Consider the following 26227-nt stretch of genomic DNA (forward strand, 5'->3'; position numbering starts at 1 on the left):
GAGTCAAAAAATGTGACTATCCTTAAGTAGTTATTTGCCAGTCTATCTGTGCACTGAAATGTGGTTGGTGGGTGTATTTGGATATTGGCATAATTTAGCTTTTCTATTCCCTTCCCTCCCCTTTTTCTAAGGAAGCTAAGGTTGAAAACCTACATTAATGCAACCTATGGCTGAAATATCATATATTAAACCCAAAATGCAGTTACCATTTTCACAACAACTGCAATTGAACCAAACAGTGGTGATTCACAGAAGGCTTGTGTGCACCAGAGAGATGTAAACTTCAGTGCCTGCTAGAGTGTTATCTGCTAACTGACCTATCTGGACCCAGCTGGCATGCACTAAAAGAGTTCTAGTGTGTTGCAGTGTGTGTGTTTTGAAACAGGAATGCATTAATGGACAACAGAGAACTTTTTAGTATAGCCAGCAAGATCCATACACTTCTCTTGCTCGTTAGTTACTCTTATGTGGACTAAAGCACTATGTTGAAAGTCCTAAGACCATATCCATACATAAATCCAGAGTCTGTTGTCATGATTCCTAGGATCCTTTGGGGCCTATACATAGGTGTCCATGGAAGTGTCCTATATATTGTCTTTTGTATACTAACTGGTGGGAGGAAGGAGTGTCATTCTGTGATCTCTACTTGCAAGTTGTCGATTGCTTAGGAGTGGAATTGTGGTATCCGGAGTGGTGTATCATAAGAGGGATACAGTTACAATCATAAAATAGAATTTTCAATCGTAAGCAATTGAGAGAATTCTTGAATGTTTATTCTGAGAGTTGGAAGGGAAAGCAGATATGCTTTATGTGCTGTTTGTGTGGTTCTTGTGCAAAATTACCTGGTGACCCTGAAGTGAACAGCCGCGTTCGGACATGTTAAGGTGAATTGCATGGGCACTTGAACAACACAGTTAGGTACGTGGGATGGAGGCAGGGTCCAGAGGCCCTTTTAAATTGTGATAGGGAAATATGCCTTATCACAAAAAGCTAAACCACAAACTCCAGACCAAGAACCAAGGAACCAAGTGAATTGGGGAAGTCTAACCCAGTTAGCAATGGAATTTACTGAATTGCTTGCAGACGGCACTGTCTGCAGCCACCCCCCCACCCCCCTGGGTCTAAAATTGACAGACAGGAAAACCCTATACAGAAAAGAGCCATGGCCTCTGACCTAGCAGCCCAGAGGCGCCAACTGCATACCTTAAAAGGGAAAAAAGTATGGGATGTATGGTTGTGTAAAAAGGGGATGGGGCTGCAGGCGAAGAGAAGCAGAAGCAACCAGGGTGTGTTGTCAGGCCTCTGGTGGAGCCAGCAAATGGCAGATCATAAAAGGGGGCAACAAAGTAAGGAAGAGGGGGAACTCCTGAATCCTGGAGAGACTGGATGCTGTCTGTGACAAGGACTGATCACCCTTTGCCGCTTCTCCCACCTGCTTACGAGTTAAATAGAGTAGTGTGTGAAAAACTATTGGTACCACGAAGAAATTTGTAACAGTATAGCTTAGATAGCCAGATGCAGTGTTTTATTGTTTTGTTCCTGTACCTGCTCAGCTACGTAAGTAAAAGTTAGCAGTTGCATTTTCTCTCTGGCTTTTCCTTTGATACCCTGCCATAGCTATGTGTATTGTTGTGTGTATGTCGTTAGTTTTATGAGTCTGTAAGGGTCACATGTAAGGCTGAGGGAAAGACGCCCCAGGATTCTTGAGAGGGCTTTGACCCAATGACCGGGAAGTTCTGAAAACAAGCTGCCTCAGCTGGGAAGCATGGTCCGCTGAACCTTCGTGCTCTACAGAACAGAGTGGTGTTCATGTCTGTACGTCACTTTCTCCTATTAATCCTTAAGTCCTGTCCCCTGAAACTCAAAACTCACACTTCTTGGGGATCGATAACAGCTCTTAGAAATCACGATAAATAACAGCCAATGAATTCCACCAATCCGTAGGCTATTTTAGAGAACTACTGGAAGTTAGAAAAACCCCAGGGGGTGTTTCTTTTCCTTTTGGGTGTAATCCTATTCGTCCTATTAGTAGTGTGGTATAAGCCACAGCTATAAGTATGTCAGTTTTGTAATAAATAGCACAATCACCCTTAGTGGAGTGGGCCATCACTGAGAAGCAGCTCTCCCTTTTCCCCAGTTCAGCACTTCGCCCACCTCTCACCTCCACCCTTGTTTAGGACTTGGACCACAGCATATTTGCTCTGCAGTTCTGAAGCTTACTAATATAAAAATGTTTTCCTGCAATAAAGGGAGCAATGCCTTGATTACTGCAGGAACCAGAGCTTTGCAATTCCTGACGTCAGTGCTATAAAATTTCATCCATATTAGGAGGGAATTTAGTTTCTTTGGTCTCCAAACTGCTACTGGTTCCTCTTCTTGTGACATGCACACGTGTGTGTGTGTCTTCGTATAGTTGCATATGTCAGTAGAAACATCAAATGAGATGAACCAATAGTCTTGAGTATGCTAAGGTCTCTGAAACCGCAGAGTTGCATTAAGGTATTTCTTGCACTTAATTCTATTTAAATTTGGCTTTTAGATTAAAGTGATACTGGAACATGAATTTTAGAAGATTAGTGACTACCTAGATATTTTAAATTCCCAGGCATACAGATAAAACAATCAGGGATTAACTGTGTCCATCTGTAAATCATTTTCTTTCATTCAGACTGCACAATAGAGAATCTTATTTCACCCAGCTGTAAGAAGTATTTCAACTGGTTCCTTTTTTGGACATTTTCCAAGCCTATCGGGACATCCTTAGTTCAAAATAAAAATTGGGTAATGTAGACATTTTAATTTTTAGGAACAGAGCCCTGTTATTTGAGAGAGGAGAGGAGAGAACAGGAAACCACGCTCATTTTTCCCCCCCCCCCATTTAAGTAGCAACACTCTTATTACTCAGGAATCCCTTAAAAGTGGAGCTGAACTTTTAGTAGCCCCATTGCTGTGACTGGCTGGTGTTACTTGGATTGGAAGAGTTAAATTTCTCTCCTAAAACAGCCTGTGTAATCATGGATTTGTTGCTTTGTTCTGCTCTGGCTCCCTTATGCAAACTGGCCACAGTAGTGGTGGGAGAGCTCACACGTGGGCAGTGGCTGAACCCCATCTTCAGAGAGGAAAGCCCACTGGTCCCACCTCTTCTGTCCAATGCCCCAGCCCCACGTACCAAAGCCGCGAAGGTGGTCCTCCATAAAAAGAAAAGACCTAAGGGACACCCCCCCCACATTAGTGGAGCCTTGGACCACTAGCCAGAGTGAGCCAAACTAGTGGTGGTAGCCTCTCTGACCTTCTGCTCCCCTGAGCAGGTCCCAGCACCTGGTTCAGCTGGCAGCCTCCATGAGTGCTGGGCTGGCCCCAGTGCTAGGCCAAGTCACTGGATCACTAGAGCGCTGAGCTAGCTGCAGTGCTGCCAGAACTTGGCCAGCCCCAATTAGCAGCCTTTCTGAGCTCCAACTTCTCCTGCCGTGAAGGCCTCACCCTATTCTGCTGGATTGCTATCCCCAGCAGCATTTGACAGAGCCTCTTTAGTCCATCAGTTCTCCATGTCTCTCTCCAGTCCTATCCCGAGGAGGAAGGACCTGGTGAGCAGCAGGGACGTTCAGACATGAGAGATGAAGTGGGGGAGTGAGTGGTGTTCTCCGGGAAGATGAGGGGCACTGCAATTGAGTTGTTTAGCAGTAGTGCCATGAAAGGTAGTGCCTTCTGTGGCCTATTACACCTGCCGCACACTTGCGTAGCACGTTTTAGAATGCTAATTTAAAGACTGGTAAATTAGTTATTTAAATTGAACTTTTCCACGTGTAATTTCATAAATGCATTGAAGGACTAAGCTGGTGATTGGTGAGTAATCAATGCAACATGGTGGATACAGGCTCAGAGATGAGACTTATTGGTCCTTTGCCTCTTAGACACTGTGGCTCTACTTTAGTTATGTGGTTTATGTTCTGTTCAGCCCTTTGAAGAACTCAGGTCTTATTTCACTCTCCCTAATCTGAAGATGGTTGAAAACACTTTCAAAAGGGAGAGTGTCCCTCTTAAAGGGGCGTTTTCTCTCTCAATGAACTCTTTGGCCAATCACGGAGTGATGAGAATCTCTTGCAGTTCTCTTCGGCTGCACAGGTCTTCACAGCATGGGCTCGGGTAGACTGAACGATGGAGAAAGAGAGTACAGTACCTTGCATTGTTTAAATCGTTCTCTCATTGGGGACATAAATTGGGGAAGAGGTTTGTAAGCTGCTTGTATAGATTGAGAAGTTGGAGAAGTCCAAATTCAGTAGGGTCTCAACATTCGAGAACTTACAGTTCGTGAATTCATTTAGCGAGTGGTCGCTTTCCTGGGGCCCCGAGCAAGAGCCCAGCAGCCACCGCTTCCCCTGGTGCCCCGGTAGGAGCCCCGGCTGCTGGGCTCCAGGTTGAGCAGCTGCTGTGTTTGTGAAATTCAACATTTGTGAGGGTTTTCAACACGGAAGCTTTGCGAATGTTGAGACCCTACAGTATATCTCAAACATTCATGTAGTTTTCCTGAAGGCAGGTTTTATTAAATAACGGGATTTGAAGGGCCCAAAGTAATAGAAATGTTTGAGACTTAACTGGTTTTTACAAATTGGAAGAGGTGGAGGGCTCATACTTCTCACCTAAGCAGCCCTTCCTACATATACTGCAGATAGTACCTTCACTAGGTCTTTCCTTGCTGCTGCCTTTAAGGCACGAAACCTATATTTGACTTCTTGTAGATCACATACGTACCTCTAGTCATATGCCTGATGTCTCATGTCAGCAACCCCCAGAGTGTGTGTCAGTTTACTCTGGCATATGAGGCAGGAGCTCTGCCCAACCCCTCTTCCCACTATGCAACCAGCGTGGGACCAGAGCTCCTACCACAGCACAGGGTTGCGGGGCCTGAAGGGTTAGGGCCATGGCAGGAGCTCGTCCCCCACCCCCCTCCCATGTGCAGCCTGCAGGCAAAAGGGTCTAGGAGTGCCCAGCTGGGTGTCAGCAGCTGGACTAGGCAGGGATGAATGTGCTGCTGGCACAAGTGGGATGATGCTGGGGGAGGGGGGTGCTGTAGCTTGTGTGGGGCCCAGTGTGGAGTCACTGCCTCTAGACATTCAGCACCATGTGTCCCTGCTATGGACAAGGGGAGCTCGAAGCATGGCTGGCCCAGCTGAGTTCCCACCAACAGGCAGGGATGCGGGGCCCAGCTCGGTGGTTGAGGGTCCACGACTGCTTATTGGCCTTGGGGGGCCCCTTCTTCCTGCTGTCTCAGCCTTGTGGCCTGCTGCCTTCAGGTGAGGGGTCACAGCCAGCCCTGCCATGAGGGAAGGGAAGGGACCCTGTCTGGAGGGGCAGACCTATCTTTGCAGTGGGGCTGGGAGGTGGGAAGCAGGCAGCTCAGGGCTTTATCTCCCAAGGAGTGGGGGTGGCAGGGAGGATGTCTCACCAAGGCAGAGAAGGGCCAAGGATTACACTAAATGGTAAAGCTGTGCATCTTTATTAATGGAGTGTTTGTAAGTAGGACTATTAGTGACTTTAAAAAGTATCACTGGCACTTGGACTGCACATGGAGGTCAAATTTCAGCACTCCACCTCAGAAAGATTGCTTACCCTGCTATAGATCCTTGCTTTAAAGGTCTCAAGGGCATATGTGCATCTGTGTCAAGGCTCAGTGCCCTATTGCAAACTGTGAATTTGATTATTATAAAAGCAGTGTTGCTAAAACTTGAGACTTTATCATTAATCTTGCAATATTTTGCATGTTGTGTTTTTTTTTTTTTTTTGTAAAATCCTACCTCTTGGATTCAAGTCATTAAAAAACAAACAAACAAAACTGAAATTCTCACTTTAAGATAAATTTCTAGACCTTGTGGTTGCAATGAAAAGCTGACATTGACTGTGAAGTGGCATCCTGGAACATCGACCCAGCCACGCTCGCTGTGGAAGAGCAAATACTTAGGTTCTATGTTCCGGGGTGCCATTTCACAGTCAATGTCAGCCCTGGAACTCCTTGCGAGCCACAAGGATTAAGAAATGCTGACAGGAGGAGTGTTCCCGTCAGCATTCTACAGTGGGGACAGACACTAATATTGACAGCTGCAAAATCAATTTTTGGTGTGCAGTTGGTGTACCTAAATTGCTTAGTAGCCGTCGATATTTAGGGTAAGTGTAGACCTAGCCTTTGACTGGGTAGCAGCTCGTGAAGAGAAGACAAAGTAACTTAAAGGGAGCCACCAGCCATTACTTAATCCCTGGCTTCAGTCCTTCAGCTACAGAGAGCTGCACTGGAGACAAAAGTGTCAGTTCCTAGTCCCCACCTTTAGTCTCTGCTGGCCTCTGAAACTACCAAACCTTGTTTTATTTCATAGAGGACAGGGAGAAAGTTAGCAGCCCTGGAAGCTCAGAACCTTCTTGTTGTCTTCACCTGCTTATTGGGGAGTAGCTGACGTAAGCCTTGTTTGAACCAACCTTTATCTTTGGTCTACTTCTGCTATGCAAATTGTGTAGCTGAGGCCCACAGCAACCACAGTGTCTTCCATGTGGTAAGGTTGATGGGGGTGGGGGGGAGCTGCTCTCCCATTGATCTTGACTACTTGTCTTGTTTGGCTGGAGTACTGACATCAACAGGAGTGAGCTCAGAGATAGATTTATTGCATCTTCAGTGATGTGATGAAATCAGTGCCTGGTGGATTGATCCCTGTGGGGTCAATGCCCCTTGTAGTGTAGACATACCCTTAGGTACAGGCAGCTGACACCATTCGTTCCTTTGATGTCAGATTAGAGACCATTCCTTTATAGTGACACCTGTGGCAGTTTACATAGATTCCCAGATCACCTCAGTTCTGTTTCAGCTCCCACACGTGCTCATCATCCCAGGGTTCTCTTCTTGCTGGTTAGCAAAGTATCAGTGGGCCAAAGTATGTGGTAACCTTCTCGTGTGAACAAATGCTGTCTGAGCAGTTAAATTGAAACTATCAGATAAATTTTTACTTGGATATTAAGATAGTTCTGTATTAGAGAATCTAAAATAGTAAAGCACATTCTTTGAATATATAGCTGTGAAACTAAATTTAAAATATAAACACTTCAATTGTAAAATGACTTGAGGTAATGAAATCGAAAGAAAGCTATCTGACACTGAACGCCATGTTCTTCAAAATATTGCTCTTTGAGTTTTTGTTCATGTCTGTTCCAGTCAGATGCTGTGCATGTTGGCCAGAAGATTTTCCTCTAGCAGTTAGCTGTAGGGTCAGCCTGGACACCTCCCTCTGGAGTTGCACCTTCATGCTGACCTGCCACTCCCTCAGTTCCTTCTTACTGCCAGTGATGGTTAGCTGCAATTTCCATGTACTCTTGTCTGGACAAGCACAACAGCAGTCTATTCACATAGTTCTTATTTGTTTTCTAACTAATTAATATTACTCTGTTTTCTAATATTAATTTGTAATCTAAAATTAATTAATATAATTGATAGTAATATTAGAGTGAAATTACGTTCCTTTTTTGGGTAGGGAAAGAGAATTTCTCCCATGCACTCTCGATGTCTGGACATCTGTGGGTCTCCGGTCTTTGGCTTCAAAGCCTGTGAAACCTGTGGCAAGTGTATGCCCAGAAGCAGTCTTTATGCTTCTTATTCTTATTCTCTCTCAGGAGAGAGCCATCAGGAGGATCACTGTGCCATCTCGAAGACCTTCAGGCCTTGAACTTAAAAAGGTTGTGATCAGTGCTTGTGGGATTGGTCAGGTTTCTTGGAGAAGGGCTTATTTGGTTGTCTATGACCCATATTTTCCTGGCTGTGAAATGGATGGGGAACTAACTATAGTGCCATCCTATTTTTTGGAAGATTATTTAAATGAGCCTTCAATGATAGGCACCAAGATCTTGGTTTACAAGGCAGTTGTGATCCCCATCCTTCTCTGTGCATGTGAGGTCTGGATAGCTTGTATATCATTGCAAGTGGCAGGAGTGCCTGAGATGGGATTTTCAGGATCATCTGGAATGACCAATATCCTAATGTAAGTGTTTTCCCTTCGGGCAGTGTCAATGGTATAGAAGCACAAGTCATAAAACACCAACTTCTCTGGGCTGGCCACTTTGTACATATGCCTTACAGTTGCTTTCTAAAGCAAGTACTGTTCTCTACTCTAATCATACAAGGCTCATAAGAACCTTACATTCTATCCTCTGTTTAGATTATGATGTGTTTTTACCCATTCTAGTCAGTAAAATCAGGGCAGAAAGCTTCACGGAGGATAGTGGAACCACTTTTAACACATACTGAAAGCACACCTTAAAAAGGGAGGCATCAATCCAACTGGCAGGACTCGGCATAAAAAAGAACAGAGTGGTGGCGCATCATATTTTGAGAACAGATGTCCTCAAAAAAGAAAAGAGAGGGCACAATGCTTCAGCCAGCAGCTGGCTTCTCCAGGATTACTCTGATCACTCCTGCGGAAAAAGTCTACAAGGCATAAATTAGACTCCTTAGAAAGCTAAAAATCCAGCAATGCACTCATTTAGCAGATCTCGTCCTTGCACCGAGGGATGGACAAGTTAATTACTTTATGTAGAGTTAAATTTGAATGGTCTTCAGGTGTATTCACATGTATGGTATACCAGAAATCTAATCTGATGATGATTAAAAGCCTGAAAAACTGTCCTAGGACTCAGAGAAGTGGCCGTGTTAGTCTGTAGCTTTGAGAACAACAACAAGTCTTGTGGCACCTGATAGACTGACTCAGATATTTTGGAGCATAAGCTTTCAAATGAGCAAAGACCCACTTCATCAGATGCATGAGTGGGTGGGTGCGGGGGTTCAGAGGGGTATTTAAAGAGTGGGGTCTGGGTAAGAGGGAGGGCCAGAGCTGACAAGGTCTATTCAGCAAGGTGGAAATGGCCCAGTATCAACAGTTCTTATCAAAAGTGGAAAAAACAAGTCAGATCAGACGGGGGATGTGACCTTTGTCAGTCTAATGGGGAGCTACTAGCACCCAAAGCAGAGAAACTGTCTTCGTAAATTGTGAGTCACTCCCAGTCTCTGTTTAATCCATGGTTAATGGAGTCAAATTTGCACATAAATTGCAGCTCAGAGATTTCTCTCCCCATTTGATTTTTAAAATTTTTTGTTTCAGAACTGTCACCCTTAAATCTGCCACTGAGTGTCCAGGGAGATTGAAGTGTTCCCCCACAGGCTTCTGTACATTACCATTCCTGATGTCTGATTTATGTCCATTTATTCTTTTACACAGAGACTGTCCAGTCTGGCCAATGTAAATTGCAGTGGGGCATTGCTGGCACATGATGGCATATAGGATGTTAGTAGATGTGCGGGTAAAGGAGCCCCTGATGATATAGTTGGTGTTAGTCCACCCCCCACCCCACTCATGCATCTGATGAAGCGGGTCTTTGCCCATGAAAGCTTATGCTCCAAAATATCTGTTAGTTTATAAGGTGCCACAAGACTTCTTGTTGTCCTAAGACTACATCAGATAAGTAAAATCTTATCATACTTGCTTATCAGTAAGGGTAAAAGCTATCCTGACTATTAGCTGAACATCCAGAAATAATCTAGGAGTTAATAGGATTTGAGAGTTGTAAAGCATAAGAACATAAGAACATAAGAATGGAGGCAATCTGGTACTTTAAATCAAAGGGTAGATTTCTGTCACTTCCCGCTTAACATGGATACATTGACAGATCGGGTCAGAGACTACAAAGGTCTGGGATATAAGGAGTATCAGACACTGAAGCTTAGTCTATACTAGAAAGGATTTGCTGTTGGGCTGTATGGGCAACCCTCTTAATGTAGACACAGCTTATGCCAGTTCAATATGCAAAGTTTTACTGTCAAACACTTCTGGATGCATTTATACTAGCATACGTTAGAGCTCATGCTCGTATAGAAATATTTTTAAAAAAGCATACTCTGGCATTGCTATGTTAGTGAAAGTTTTTATTAAGACTTGGCCTGAGAAAGCCTAGTGATCATACTCTGCTTCAGAGGGAAGTCATTGACACTAACTTCTTCAGCGTATGGTTGGTGCTGCAGTGCACCATTTTATTATTATCATGGTAAACTCAGGTGTACAGAACCTGAAGTGTGATAAAATTGCACCAAGACAGAAGGGATCCTCAGAAGACAAAATCTCAATAATATTCTCTTTCTCTTGACTGAAAGGGAGAAAGGGGAGCCAAATCAGCCTTTGCTTTACCTGTTACTGCAGGATCTGCAGACTGGTTGATGGCACTTAGTGATCAATCCAGCAGCAGCATACAACATTACTTCTGGGGAAGTTCTGCACCAAGCAATTTAAAAGTGTGTACAGTTTTTTAAAAATTCTGTATATGTTTCAAAATTAATGAAATATAATCACTCTGTTTTCATTTTTTCCTGTAATTAAACTACACTACAATCAATGGAGAATGAGTGGAGAACATTGGGGGAAATCCCCAAACCTCCATGCCTAATGGAAACATAGCTATGTTAGAGCATTTGTTTCTTTTTGTTAGTTGACAAATATATGCAACCTTATGCTCAGTGTTTTATCGGAGGCAATTGAAGAGCAAGTAAGGTCTGGGGAATAAAATTCACAATTTATTTTGATTACTTACCTTCTTCAGAAAGGTTTTCTGCAAACAACAGTTCATGGAGCACGTTTTGGTAGAATTTTTTTTCAGTCCGAATATTTAGACCATTTCTAATCATCACTGACATACCATAAACATTTATAAACCCATACTGTCCTTTGCACCATTCTGCCAATGTAAAGGAGGCTTAAAACTTTTATAGCTGTTTTTTATACTTGGGGGATATTCACAAAGAAAATGGGAACGGTTGCCTAAATGGGCAGGCTGCTACATCCTATTCTGAGGCAAAGAGCCTGCCCTATACTTACGTCTTCAGAAATACCCTGAAGCCCTGTCCCTCCACACCAAACATGCTGCACTAGCAAGCAACAGGCATCATCTTCCTCACTCACACAACTGCCCATTCTCCCTGCCCCCTCAGTAGTGATTTAGGTCTCTACCAGCTGCTCCAGGAACCCAAACCAACCTGTCTGAGCTGTTGGGGAGAAGGGTGTGTGACTGCTGTTGTTGGCTTCTCTTTGCTTCCCTGTCAGAGGTCACCTTTCTATGGGGAACTAAAGAAATCTATGGGTTGGCATGAATTCTGCATGTGTGCAGTGATGCAGAATTTCCACAGGAGTAAACAATCTCTTAATTCTGGGGGAATTGTGCAACTGTTGCATTTGGAGCCATAGTAAAATTGCACAGAATGTCCCCAGGGCTGATGTGTACACAGAGGAAGTTAAATTGGCCTAGGTGAGTGATCTTTGTCCTCTGTCATAAGAGATAGTTAACCACTGTAAATATCAGTGTGCGTAGAATATCCAGACTGAAAATAAAGACCCAAAATACTGTTTGCAGAATTGCTTTGCCCCAAATTTCTGAATTGTTCCATTAAGCAAAAGCAGATACTGAGGTAGTTTGAAGAAGCGGGGTGTAACAGTCAGCTGTTCAAGGGGTACTGATGCTTTGTCTTGTCCTTTGACAGGCATTGATAAATCCATAAGTAATAACCTAGTGTCTCTAGGCAAGATTCACCAGCCTGAATAGGTGAATGGATGGAAATCACAAGTGCAGCATATGGCTGCTTAAGCATTTCAGGAACACTGTTGAGGGGAAGTGGATGGGATTGAAGCAGAAAGAACCTCAAGTAAAATATTTAGAGCACATAGGTGCTTCAGAAAACTTGATCCCCTACTTCAAATCCTTTCTATCACAGGTGTGCCAATGTGATGCTGGCATGGATTGTTTCCCACAAAGTAAATTGGAAGCACAGCAAGAAACATCGTCTGTTTGTGTGCAATATGAGCTGGAGTGTCCACACACACTTTGCTGCCTGACACAATTTTCTGCTGATAAGAAGTATGTAGGCAGTCTGGGGCAGGCAGAGAACTCTCTTCCTGTTCCTCACCTGCCATGGCACAAAACTTACATAAAAAAGTGTACAGTAGACCCGACTTAGGTGAAGGTTGCATTTTTGCACAACCCTGTGTAAGTCAAATTTTGCATAACTTGGGCAGCCAGGAAACAGGAGCAGCACTAGTCAGTTTCCCTGCTCTGGCTCTAGGCTGCCCCCCATGCATCAGTTTCCTGGATTGCCTGGGTGGCGGCCAGCCCAGAGCCAGGTGCCAGCTCCCTGCCACTCAGTCGCATTAACCCGAGAGATGTGCACTTGAGTTGCATGTATCTCGGGGTTCTGCTGTATGCTGCAGTTTGTCAGTGCAGGATGTAATTTTCATCGTTGGTTCCCTGTATGCCTCATTGTAAACCAAGGTTCCCTGCGAAGAAGCACATGCTCTTCTCATTTGTGAGTAATGAAATGTAGCTAATTTCCTTTTTTAAAATCTTTGTTAAAATAGCTACTGTATTGTATAACTGCAAAAATTCACTTCTCTTTGCAAAAGAAGGATGGTTTATGTGAGAAGAAACAATTACAAAGCTAGCAATCTTGTTTGAGTAGAGAAGATTTAAATCCTTAGTGGTCATGTATTGTGATCTTGGAGAAATTTCCTACCCTGAAAGGTCCTGTTAAATGCAAAGTTTCTGCATTTACAAATGGAAAGATTACCTTGAGAAATGCTTTTCTTAAATTTGTTTTCCAGTCCTACCTTTAAACTGCTTGCCATTCTGTCATCAATATATCCAGTCGCCCTTCCCCCCAAATAAATACTTCAAGAGCTCTCCTTTTCACCTCCCTCCTCTTATCAACACTCCATATTTCTTTCTGAATCCTGGCAGCAACGCTATTTAAAAATAGTTTACGTCCAATTTGTGTAGTTTGGGAAACTCCCGTAGTTGCCAACTTGGGAAAATGAGACAAGGCATGAAACTTAGGCTTCCTGTATGCCAGTTATTATTAGGTATACATTTGATCATTTTAGAATCACTGAAGTGTGAACCTAGTATCTAAAAACAAGATATATTTCTGCTTCTTCATAATTAGAAATTATACAAAGTCTTAAATTCAAATTTAGTTGGGATTTTAATTTATAATCCACATGACAAAGTAGTATACAGCTTTCTTTGCCATAGTTATAGTGGCTGTGCAGCAAAGTGAGCAATATAATGAACTTGTATTTGTCAGTTTAGTAGTTTGGACTAAAATACCTATAGGGAACAGATAACTGCTGTGATAAGTGGCCAGTGTTAATCAATTGCCTGTTGACTATCACACTTTAAAGAGAGACTGTGGATGTTGCAAATTAAGGTGCTTGTAACATTCTGTTTCATTGTGTAGGATTTTATAGTATGTACCAGAAAGGAGCTCCTTCAAGAAGGTCTGTCAGGTTTTGTTCCTGTGCAGTACTAAAATTGTAACGTGATTTATCACTTTAAAATAAGTTAGGTTCATAGGCGCTATTTAAAAATAATTTCCAAAATCAAGACTAAGGAGAATATGGTATATTTAATCCATTTTCTCAAATGACAGAAGCTATATTGCCAAAACGGACATTTTTGCTGTTATAAGCCATGTCTACTGGGCATTTGTTGCTGGAATTGCTATTTCAATTAGGAATGTAATCTTTTTTTTTTCTCCTCAGTCCTAACCAGTATAGCTGTGCCAGCAAAACTTTACAGCGTAGACCTGGCATGGGTTTTAAAGTAAGATCTAATCTGTGCTAGTGGCCTGGTTCTTCCAAAAAAGAGGCGGTGGGGGGACGTGGAAATTTGAGGCCAACACGCATTTTGGATAGATTCACTTAGTAGTAGTGAATATGAGATTGCCCCCTTCACTGCCAAAAAAAAAAACAAAAACCCAACAAACCTTTTTTTTTTTTATTTTGCTTCTGTCACTGGGACATTGGTATGTTTGCAGATAAGCAGAACTTGGAATGCAAAAGAACCTTTGCTGTTTCAGGATAAGTAGTGAAAAGGAAGAGGAGCAAGTGAGCTGGTCAAATATGCTCACAGTTCACGTTTTCTGGTCAACCCTATTGAAATCTGAGGGATGAAAAAACTGCACAGAAGTTCTAGTAGTGCCAGGAAGGTGGTATAAAATAAAATGACAGGAGAGCAGATGGTTGCTTCTGTGTGTCCTGATGTGTGTCTAACTTCTGTTTGTCCCTATCAAATCTCATTTACTGCTGTTCAACCATTTTTACGTTTTCTGTTGGGGAAGGAGGTATATAGTGGCCTTATTTATACTCAAGGTCAGTTTGACTGAATGATTGATAAAGTAGCATCCCATGTGGTTATAGTGGGGCAATCTCCAGGCATAGGAAAGTAACCTGTGACTTGCAATGGTTGTGCTCATCTCTTTTTGAAACTAGGGTAAGTGCCCCTAGAAAAAAATGGTTTTTTTCCTTTTCCATATATGGGGCTTTCAGCAATTGCTAGCCATTGTTTACTGAACCCCAACTATAGATTAGGCCAAACTGTCTGGCTCACAAAATGATTATAAATGTTACATTTTCAGATAAAAGACCAGTTTTGAGAGAGACAATATTGATGTTACATCTGTAACTGTAAGCTTGAAAGAAAAGATAAGGGCTATGTAAGTGCAAGATACCATGCTTCCTTATTTTTAACTCTATGTAACAGAGGCGCTGCTCTTTTAGTTCTCAGTGTAGTTTCAAGTAAAATCTTAATACCTAAAACTTCAGCTTGGAAAAGTTAGGGCAGCTAAAGCTATTGGAAGCTCCCGAATAATTCTGCGTTTTTAAAAAAAAGAAATTACCCATCTTAACAAAAAGGGGATTAAAATGCTTAAGGAGGGAAAATTTTCTTTGACTCAGGATGTTTTGTCAGGTTCAGAATGTCAACTGTACATTCTTTGGTGCAGAGTGAATCCAGTGTCAGTAACACCCACCACAGAGGAATAAGAGCTCTCTTGTATTTTCTGTTCCTCAGTACAATGCATCTCTCAAGTTTGAGCGAGCTATCAGTGACCCTACCTGTCCATGTTGGGACATTGTCTCGTGAAACTCCATGCTTGTGTGTTCACCAGTACTTCATGAGCTTTCAGTCTTCCCTTGTGATCGCTGTGGTGCAGTTCTGTAATCACTTAAGGGTCCTGTGCGTCTACCTAGTTATTCAGATGCTTAGTTTGTGATTTGTATTGATTTGTGAAAAGGGGGAATAATCTTGTCATGTAACCTCTTCATGTTAGTTGATAGCTAGTTTTCACTTTCAGTATGTTCTCAAGAAAAGATCTGAGCTTTTAGACTTTAACAATTATAAAAGTTCTTGGTTGCAAGTATGGGTTTACTCTGAGATATTATGCAGCTTGTATACAACACACTCGGGAGCTGACTGGTGCCAAAAGAAAGAATTTAGCTGAACCACTGAAGGTCAATGTTGTCTGACAGCATTACCAACACTTTTACTGGTTACTGAGCTCTTAGAAGACATTCAGAGGTAGATTACAGCTAAATAACAGTGCAGAATACTGAGCCAGGGCTGATGGGTGGAAACAAACTTTATAGGACCACAGGAAATTTAGCTACACCCATGAGAAGTGGTCAACCAGCTAACAAAAATAATGCTGCCTTAACGCGTTACTGGGCAAGAAAGTTGCAAATTAGAAAGGTTCAGCCCATACTAGACTTTCTGAATCTGCCAGCACAGTTTCTCTCATTGATGTATCTAATGTATTTTGCAAGATGTATACTGAACAGTCATCCTCACATTTTGTTACTGTCTTTCATTGTGGAGCTGTTAGTAAACTGCATTTTGGCAAATGACTAACAGCCTTCTTGGTTTTAATATGTACTGTATGAGGTACTCCTAATTAAAACAAAGATAATTTCATTTAAATCTCATAGAAGCAGTTCAGAAGAGCTTTTCCATGCTAACGTTTGTGCTTATTAACATGCTGTCCTTGTGCTTAAATATGTGCCTCTTCCCGTTTCTTTCTGATGCTTCTACTAAAGGCGCAGAAATTAAGTATAAATTACATTACCGGTGGAACATAACTTCACATTTACATAAACTCAGGTTTACTAAATTGCGCCAAGAGGGAAAATGCAACATAATCATATCATAATTGTATAATCAGTCAACTATGATTATATTTTCTCTCTTGATGCAATTTAGTAAACTGGAGTTTGTGTAAATGGATAGTAATGTTCCTCACTTAATGTAATTCATGTAGTTTCTTTTCAGTGATATTTTTGTAAAAGTGGGAATGAGGCTCATTTTTCTTTTAAGTTCATGTTTGTCACTAAGGTTCAAAATGGATTTATCTAATGCCCCTTTCTGAGAACTCACAATTTGTTTAATTTTGCCAGACACAGACACAACAGTTTGCAGCTGGAAATAATGTAGGATTAATTTCCTCAGTGTAGAATTTTTCCATTTCTTCAGTTTCGTTTAGCATTTTTAATAGTACAGTAGTAGCTGGTACTGTAGCAGTTCTTTGCAAGAAGCCATACATGAGTAAAATGAGAGACATTTGTGAGATCTGACAGTCCACTTAAGTTGCGTGATTGCAAAAATACTTATTTCCCTGTTAAATGCATCATGAAGAAAGTATTTTCTCCACAATGCAAGCAGTTCAGAAAGTAGCCTTTATTATTAGCAAACAATGGAAAATTACATTGAAGGCTTTAATATAAAGGAAATGCATGTCGTAAATTTACTGCTACTTTGAGTTTTGCCCTAACGTACATAGTAATTTATTACTGTTCGTAATATTCTAAATAATCAACATCTGTAGTTTGTTGAAATCTTTCAGACTTGGGTATAAATCCATATTGAATCTCTCCACTAATGTGACTCATGACCTGCTTTTATGTTTTTGTTTTTTTTAAACCTGTTTATACTAGGTCCTGTCAGATTTTATTTTAATAATACACTTTTTTCCCATTTAATCAAGGTTTAAGACAGCTTGTACTAGTTTAGCTAAAACAATTTAGAAACTGACTTACTGAAATCAGTGCAATTTAGACGTTTGGATGCTCTTATCGTGGTTACGGTAAGTTTATTGATTTAAACTAAATCATTGAAGAATCTAATTTAAGATAGATATAAAAAGTTCTTAACCAAAATAAGTATCCAGGCATTGGGATTGCACTGATTTAACTGTGTCATAATTTTCTTATGTAGCAAGAGATGGTTAGGCTGATTCCGCGCCCCCTCCACTCCCCCACCCCAAGCTTGAAATCTCATTAACTAGGTATATCTAGGGGAGCATATATCTAGAAGTTGGATGTCTCATCTGAAGCTGACAAATTATCAGACTTCTGGCATCTGAATTCTAAAATTTTGGCTTTGGTCTTTTTGTAGCAAACAGATTTTTATAGAATATATTCAAACTTTGCTAAAATTAGGATACATTAAACATTAATTTCCTATTAGTTCTTTAAAAGGAAAAATATAAATTTTACTGAGACCGAATTTTTGCTGTGCCCTTCTTAATGATGATATACATCTTGAATATATTATTTTTAGAATTTGATGTATTTTTCTTAAATATGACCTTCTCTAATGAGAGAGACAAATTATGAGCATTGTTTCCTACAAAGTAAGAATATGTGGTCTTTGTGGTACATTAGGATTTCGAAAGAAAAAAAATCTTATGGTTTCCATTCAGCAAACCATTTTAAGCTTTCAAAACAAAAAGCAGTCAAGTAGCACTTTAAAGGGTAGCAAAATAGTTTATTAGGTGAGCTTTCGTGGGACAGACCCACTTCTTCAGACCATAGCTTGTGACTAGTATCGGACACGTCAGTGGAACTTGCTTAAGTACCTTGATGAATTAAGACAAAAGTCATATCTCATGTCATAAACAGGATCAGAAGTTTATGATGATTTATTCTTACGTTCACAGAGTTAAAGCTAGATTTTTAGATCCTGAAGGAGTTTAATGTTTAGGGTCTATTTTTGGAGATTGCTGTTAATAATTGTTTCTCTCCTCATTCCCCTTTCTGCAATGTTGAGCCGAGATGTAACATTTGTATGTGGTGCATACAAATTGCTTTGCTACATTTGACATCAACTCTTTTACTGTACATTTGAGTTTCTTCTTTTCAATATCTGGGGAGCTGTTTCTCCAAACCTCTTCAGTAAGTTTCAGCTTGGCATTCTCCTGAACTACCTATTAAGTCTTTGTGGCTTGTACAAGACAGCGAAACAGTTGTTAATAATTGGTGGTATTGGGAAGGTGGTTCCCTGAAAGCCAATGTAAGGAAGCGTATTACAGAACGTAGGGAAATCTGAAAGCTTTGGTTAGAAAATATAATTTTGATTGGCATATGTAGCTAGCAGTGGGTTATCTGTTTTATGAAGTGTTAATGATAACTCTTCACTCATTCCTTGATCCAGTGTTAAGCTCAATAAAACTATAAAAGCATGTTCTGTGTAGGAATAAGGGAATATAGCACATCTGTTTGAGAGCCAGTTTGGAATCTGCTGGTGATGGTTATTATATATTTAGCATTTTGGGCAGAGAGGAAAAAGTCCTGCCTCAAAGAGGTTGCAATCTAAAATTTGACAAATGAAAAAGGGGTGATGAGGGTGCAGAGCAGTGGGGGATGAAAAGGTATGCAATAAAAATTGTGCTAACATTAGTTATATGTGCTCAGTATGATTACAAGTCTCTGCACCCACCCCAAATATGTTAATAGCTCAATCTGTGTTTAATAGGTATGTGTGTTTCTTTTGTTGGGAAGTGTGTGGATGACAAAGTAAGTGAAGGGGCAGGAACAGGTGGATGGAAATGTAGGTAAGTAGTTGCTTGGAGCTGGTGATAGGAAGTAAAGGGTAAAAAAATGAGTAATGGGTTAATCAGAACAGTCATGTGAAGAATAAGATTTTTAAAAAGCTGCAAGATGTGAGTCAAAGTCTCAGGACAGCATCTTGTGGTCATGCTGATGTGGAAAGTACAGAGTGCCTTTCCTGTTAAGTCTCTGCTGCTGTTGCCCTGCCTATTAAGTTGCTTTTAAGATGGCTTCATTCTTTTCTGAGAGTTATCACAAAAATCTGCTCATCCTTTTGTTGGGTCCTACAGTCGTATTGAATCGTCCCTCTTTTTGAGGATCTCTGTAGTTCATAGAGGCTGAGATGTTACAGAAAGCAGGATCAGCAACATGCTGATGCTCGGCTGCACGCTCCCTCACCTCCCCCCGCAGCCTTTGTAGAATCAACACTTCTTGTTTTCCCATTATTGTGAGTCTTTCTAAATCTGTGTTTGAAGTGAGTTTTTTGTTTTGTTTTTTAATCGGTTTCCTGTACTGAGATTGCAACCACCACATTGAATGCAGTATTAGGAATGCTTTTGCTTTTTAAATCTAGGATATGATGTGGTTTTTGCCACTTTCTCTGATCAGACTTGCCTTCATGCTCTTTTAAAATTATAAGTTTTAACTGTGTGTGTGCAGCCATTGTTTTATTTATGAGAAATTTGCAAGTTTGAAGAATGCTTTAGGAACTCTCAGACATTATTGCTGATTTTGTTGGCCTTCTAAAATACACGTTATTACTTTGCAAAAGAGAGCCTTTTTCAGGGATTAACCAATTGAACTGTAATAGTTTTTTATGAATTTTGTGACATCCATCAAAAGAGAACTGACCTTGCTGTTTGTGTTTGGAATATCACTATGGCTACGTCTACACGTGCACCCAACTTCGAAATAGCTTATTTCGATGTTGCGACATCGAAATAGGCTATTTCGATGAATAACGTCTACACGTCCTCCAGAGCTGGCAACGTCGATGTTCAACTTCGACGTTGCTCAGCCCAACATCGAAATAGGCACAGCGAGGGAACGTCTACACGCCAAAGTAGCACACATCGAAATAAGGGAGCCAGGCACAGCTGCAGACAGGGTCACGGGGCGGACTCAACAGCAAGTCGCTCCCTTAAAGGGCCCCTCCCAGACACACTTTCATTAAACAGTGCAAGATACACAGAGCCAACAACTAGTTGCAGACCCTGTATATGCAGCACGGACCCCCAGCTGCAGCAGCAGCAGCCAGAAGCCCTGGGCTAAGGGCTGCTGCCCACGGTGACCACAGAGCCCCGCAAGGGCTGGAGAGAGAGTATCTCTCAACCCCCCAGCTGATGGCCGCCATGGAGGACCCCGCTATTTCGATGTTGCGGGACGCGGATCGTCTACACGTCCCTACTTCGATGTTGAACGTCGAAGTAGGGCGCTATTCCCATCCCCTCATGGGGTTAGCGACTTCGACGTCTCGCCGCCTAACGTCGATTTCAACTTCGAAATAGCGCCCGACGCGTGTAGACGTGACGGGCGCTATTTCGAAGTTAGTGCCGCTACTTCGAAGTAGCGTGCACGTGTAGACGCAGCTTATATGTGGTAAAAGTATATCAAGCTATACATGAAAGGAAATATGGACTCATAATGTGTCTGAGCTATAAACAAATAGCTTGTGTAATATTCTACTTCATTTATTGCCTGAAAGCTTCCTTGTGAAGTAGACATATTGACTTAGACAAGCGTATTTGAGAAGGTGCTTTAGAAGTAGTTCTCAGCAGTAGCTCTATGGAAAACCCACTGACCTGTAAAAGTGTGCTGCTGAGTGCAGTATGTTCATCTGGATGGTGAATGTATTTGGTTATTCACTAATGGTACTAGTGATCCTGAAGATGTTTTAATGCATCCATCGCTTTGAAAGACTGTTTTCCTCAGCGCTTACAATCAATTGTTATATGAAAACAAATTGAATAACTCTAGCAGAGAATGAGCTTCAAGGCTTGGTTTACAAAAGTAACCGAAGACTGAAACCAGCTGTGAGTGGTATTTGTATTTGCAAAAAATAAGCTTTTGTCTGAGGTTTTATTGTGGTTCGCAGTGTCCTTGACCTAAAAATGTTTTAGCTTCTTCAGTGTTCAAAAAAAAAAAAAAAAGTTATCAAACACTCTGTATTTAATCCACATGCACAATTCCTGCTGAGGTCTATGTTCATTAAACTGGACAGTTGATAGCTCATTAATTATCAAAAATTCATGCTTCCAATAATTTGGACTAAAATCTGTATATTTACTGAGTAGAAACTGCATCTATCAAACAGCAAGTACTGGGAAATTATCACAGTAGTGTGGGCCTTCTAATGATTTTAACAAAACTTCCATCTTTCCTTTTAAGTAATGAACATGATTTAAAATTTTTAGCAAACTTAAATTTAACGAGGACCTGTAGCAACTCTGCTTGCACGTGGAAATTGAGCTGGAGGAAAATTATATACAGAAACTTGTTATACACATCCAAAGTTTATCATCACGATGCAAAGAGACCGACGCTTGGACAAGTTAGAAAGCAGCATTCGCAAAATTTCATGATTGACGATTTTCTGAGTCTTACCGTCTATGCTGTGAGGCACTGCAAAGTGGATGTTGTCTGGGTTGCCAGCGCAGGAGGCAGCAACAAAGAGTTGTCCATGCGTGAAGACAGAGTCTTGGAGGTAGACATCAGCTCTGTAGCGTCTTCCCTTGAGCTTTGTTTATGGTCATGGCAAATGTGAGCTGGACTGGGAGTTGATGTCTGTTCACAGAATATTCATGTATAGGGCCTAGACAGGCAGGCAAAGCAAAAAATCATATATAGGATTTGAGAAACAGTATAGCTATCATTGACTTTAAAAAGAAACAGAGTCTAGTTTTCTACATAGATGGATTAGTTATCTTTTCTCCTCTCACAGGACAAAAGGGCTCTGACTCTTTCTGAAATTATTTTTGACAAACACAAACCTGCTTCCTTTCAGAGTCCCTGTTTTTGAGCTATATACAAAGGTAAAAGATGGCACTAATTAGACATGGTTTCATCTTGTTTGAGAATAGCAGACTAACATTTTAATAATTTAGGGTTTTTTTTTTTAAGACAGTGAAGTATTGAATCATCAGGGATGGAGACAACTGGTTGATAACTCATCAGTTGTGGTACCCCAATGTCCAGTGAAGTTGTTGGAGTGGTGGCGATGATGGTGAAAGTACTGAAGCATAGCACAATTGTATCAAACCATTTAAATTATATGAAGCTTAGATTAAAGATTAAATAGAGATACACATCTCATAGAGATGGACGGGACCTTGGCAGGTTACTGAGTCCAGCTGCCTGCTTTGTTGGCAGGACCAAGCACCATCCCTGGCAGATTTTTTTAAAAACATAAATTTTTAATCTATTTGCCCCAGATCCCTAAATGGTCCCCTCAGGGGCTGAACTCACAACCCTGGGTTTAGCAGGCCAATGCTCAAACTACTGAGCTATTTGTCCCCGTTGATAGCTGTTTCTCCCTGTGCTATAGATTATGCAAGAGCTAGGATACTTAACAGGGTCTGTATCCCAAAGGGCACATTGTCAACTTGAAATGCATACAGTTGTGCCAAAAAAAAAAAAGTAGACCTGTGGCAGGAGTCCACAACCAAAATAGTGAGAGAAGCCATTTTTTCAAATTCAGTACAAAATCAATACTTCAAGAGCCAGAATACGTGTGAATGAGACAATCCAATGTCAAAGCATACTTTTTGTAACACCTATTTTAACAACATTGAACACACAATCCATCCAAAATCCTGGGAATCTACATCATCAGAGTGAAATACCTGGCAATGATTGCTACAACAGGGCACGTCGTCCTTTGATAGTATATGTGCAAGCCACGCAAAAGAACTTAGAAGGGAAGAACTCTGAGTCAAGAATTGGGAAATAGACTGACATGCGGTTATTGCAGTCAACTGTGCAAATCCAATATCGGATGGATAAGCAATGAGAGAAGCTGCAGACTCAAACACTGCCCGTCGATCCTCACCACCACTGCTAACCACCGTGTCTCAAGAGAAAAGGGGGCCATAGTCCACACAATGATTTGTACCAGTTAGAAAGTTTTTCTTACTTTCACCCCTGGATTGGAGAACAGATGAGGACAAGGAAAATGCTGTGCCTGGAGATAAGCTCTTTAAACAGGAAAACAATGTTCACATCAACCCCTCACGCCCTGCACCCCCACCCCCTCCAGGCTCAACTCCCCTCAGCCCTCAAACCCGCCCCTCCCCCATCCCCAGGCCTAACCCCTCTCATCCTCAAAATGGCCCTCAGGACTAATCCATCAGTGGTGCTGTCTGAGGAGCCCTTGTCAAGCAGCCACATGCACCCAACAGAAGGAAGGCTTGTGTAGAGGTATTCTGCTGGTGGGGTGGGAGGGGCTGAGCCACACCCACCAGAAGGGTGTGGCCACTTAGATGGGGGGCTTCCCTGCTTGGGGACACAGCTCCATCAAGGGTGAGGGAAAAGCAGAGTGCCGAGCTGTCTCATCCCACCTCCAGGAAGGGTGGCCCAGAACACAAGGGCTCTACCAGCTATAGCCCAGAACCCCTGCTGCCTGCGGCTGCAGCCTCTAAAGCACCTCTCTGAATTCTGGGGCCAAGGAGAGGTGAAAGCAGAGCAGCATGGAGCTGCTGGGGAGTGGAGGCCGTGGCAGCTTGAGGCCACAAGTAGCGGGGCGAGTGAGGAGCTCTCGGCAGCTCCCTGCCATCACTGAAACAGTGAAACCGAATTTAAGTGGTTTAACAGCCGGATGCCTTCAGCCACTCTGCTAGTCGTTAAACCAATTCAGTTTAGTTCCACTGTTTCAGTGGTGTCAGGGTAGGGGCTGCACAAGGCATCAGCCTCCGGAACCGCAAATGATTCATTAAAGAGCCACAGATTGCCTGCGATCCCTGTCCTAAGGTAACGTGTTGTCAGTGGTGATTCTTTTAAGTGACATCCACTACACAGCATAAAGAATTCCATTAAGTCACTGTGTTAAGTAATTCTCTAATAAAAAGTATTGTAGGGGTCTAGGTTTGGATCTAGGACTTTGGGGCTAGGGATGTGAACGGTTAACTGGTAAGTGTCATCCTTAACAGCTGATGCTTTGGATTCTGGGTATCGGGTGGGGGCTCGAACAGCTCCCTGCCCCCAGCAGGCAGACAGCTGTTCCAGCCCTGCGTGGCCCACTGTTCACTGTCTATGGCAGATGGGCTGCACCAGCCTGGCTGTGATGGGAGGGTCAGCCACCCTAGCTCATCCGTGCTGGAGCACCCGCCCTCCTTTTCTCTCCCTCTTTAATTTTGGTCAGCCGGTTAAACATCACATTTAACTGGTTAACCAATTAAACAGGATTTTACATCCCTACCTGGGGACCATTATCTTATGACAGCTGTGACTGGGATACCAGGGGAGCCAACTGAGGTTACAGTAAACTCTCTAGATACATGCAACCAAGTAGCACATGTCTCAGGTTAAAGTGTGCTTGCCCCTGACAGGAGCAGGAAGCCATTTTAGTGAGGGGCAGCAGCTGCGAGTCAGGCTGCCATCCCTGACAGGAGCAGAGAAATGGACAGGAGCGGTTACCCAGTCCCAGGAGTGGCAGGCGGCTGGGAACAAGGGGCAGCCTGGCTCCCAGCTCCCTTCCACTTGCAGAGCTGGGAAACTAAGCAGGGCAGAAGCTCTGGTTAGTTTCCTAGCTCCAAGGAGTGGATGGGAGCCAGACTGCTGCTGGTTCCTGGCTCCTTTCCACTAGCTGGAGCCAAGAGACTGACCAAGACACCTGCCCTGGTCAGTTTCCTGGCTCTGCAAGGGGCCGGAGCCAGGAGCCAGGCTGCTGCCTAGATCCCAGCTCCCTGCTGCTTGTGGGGCCCATTAGCTGGTCAGTTTCCTGGGTTCCCTAAGTGGCGGCAGTTTCCTGGGTCCCTGGTGGGCTGGTCAGTTTTCCGGCTCCTGCAAACCCAGGGGAGCTGAGAACCAGGCTAAGTTCCTGTCTCCTCTCGACTTGCATGAAAATTCAAGTTGCCCCATGTAACTCAATGGTTTATTGTACTCAATTAGGATCAAAGTATGAGTGAATCACTGCCCAAAAAGTGTGGGTATTCCAATACTTAACCTTACAAAGCCAACACCAAACAGCTTCATGTATAACCTACTGATTACTCAGAAGCCAGCAACACAGTTCCCTTAATACAGGCCAGCCTTATTCCTCTACCCAGCCACCCTAGTCAAAATTATTGAGGATCACTGAGGATATTACTCATTGTATGAGAAGTTCTACTAATTCCAAAGGATTAGAAACATTATTTGCCAGGTAAATGAATGTTTCAGATCTTGCCCCAAATATACACTTACAGCCAATTCTTATTAACTAAGCTAAAATTTATTAAGAGTGGGAGTGAATTGGTTAAAAGAGCATACCCAGACAAGTACAGCCCCAAGATCATATTCAGAGTAGGGATGGTGAGCCTTGTAGTTGCAACAAGTTCTTTTAGAATTCATTCCATAGCCTATAGTCTAGTGTGCAACATCATATTCAGGGTGTTCTAGCTTAGGGCTGAGATCCAAGTCCCTATGGTTTAGGCTTCCAGTGCATGAAACCTTAAACAGATCTAAGATTTACAGGATCAGGATCAGAGGGGTTTTATATTTTCAGTCAGTCTTTTGCCCATTCATTCCTGGGCGAACAATAGGTTTTGTGTGTAACCTTCTGTTTCCCAAACACCACGGTAATTTACGTAAGTTATGTACACTCATTGCTCCTTAAACAAGTAATTTACTTACGCGTACTCGCTTAAATGAGGGACACATATACTTACCTTGGTTCACTAGACAAATGAACTCCCCCCCCGGCTAATACAAGCTTTACCCCCTCCCCGTGGCTGCAACCCGCTGCAGTCAGACACCACACCCCCCGCCCACTGGTTCCACACACCCAAACTGCAGTAAGCTGACCAAACCCCCCTCCTCGGGCACTGTGGCCCCAACCCGCTGCAGCCTGGCCCCTCCCTGTGTCCCACCCCACCACAGCCTTGACCTCCCCCCCCCCCGTTGGCCCCGCAACCGCAAACTGTGGCAGCCTTACCTCCACCTGCTGGCCCTGGGACCCAAAAGCACTGCAGCCTGACGTGCCCCCCCACAGTCCCAAACCATGGCATCATGACCCCACCCCCTCACCTGGCAGCCCTGTGGCTCCAAACCATCGCAGCCTGACAACCGCCCCCCAGCCCACAGCAGCCTTAACTCCCCCACTTGCCCCGCAGACCCAACCCCCCCCACCAGGTTTTAATCCTCCCTCCCACTCATGACCCCAAACCCAAGGTTCACTTTTACCTTTCAAAAGCAGCACCACATGCTGCCCCTCCTTCGCCGAGTTAGGAGCATTAGGAACCAACCAGAGACTTATATGTGTATTTTAATGGTAATTTAGCATCCCTCTGAGGAGTTTTTACCTACGAGCA

At 42.7% G+C, this 26227-nt stretch overlaps 1 protein-coding gene across 2 annotated transcripts in view; it reads left to right on the forward strand.

Annotated features, from left to right (window-relative positions):
• The window catches only part of HS2ST1 (heparan sulfate 2-O-sulfotransferase 1), a 162548-nt gene that overhangs the window by 46831 nt on the left and 89490 nt on the right, over nt 1-26227 (forward strand). The window lies entirely within an intron of this gene.

The sequence above is a fragment of the Carettochelys insculpta genome, chromosome 9 (genome assembly GCF_033958435.1).
Source record: "Carettochelys insculpta isolate YL-2023 chromosome 9, ASM3395843v1, whole genome shotgun sequence".
Classification (NCBI taxonomy): domain Eukaryota; kingdom Metazoa; phylum Chordata; order Testudines; family Carettochelyidae; genus Carettochelys; species Carettochelys insculpta.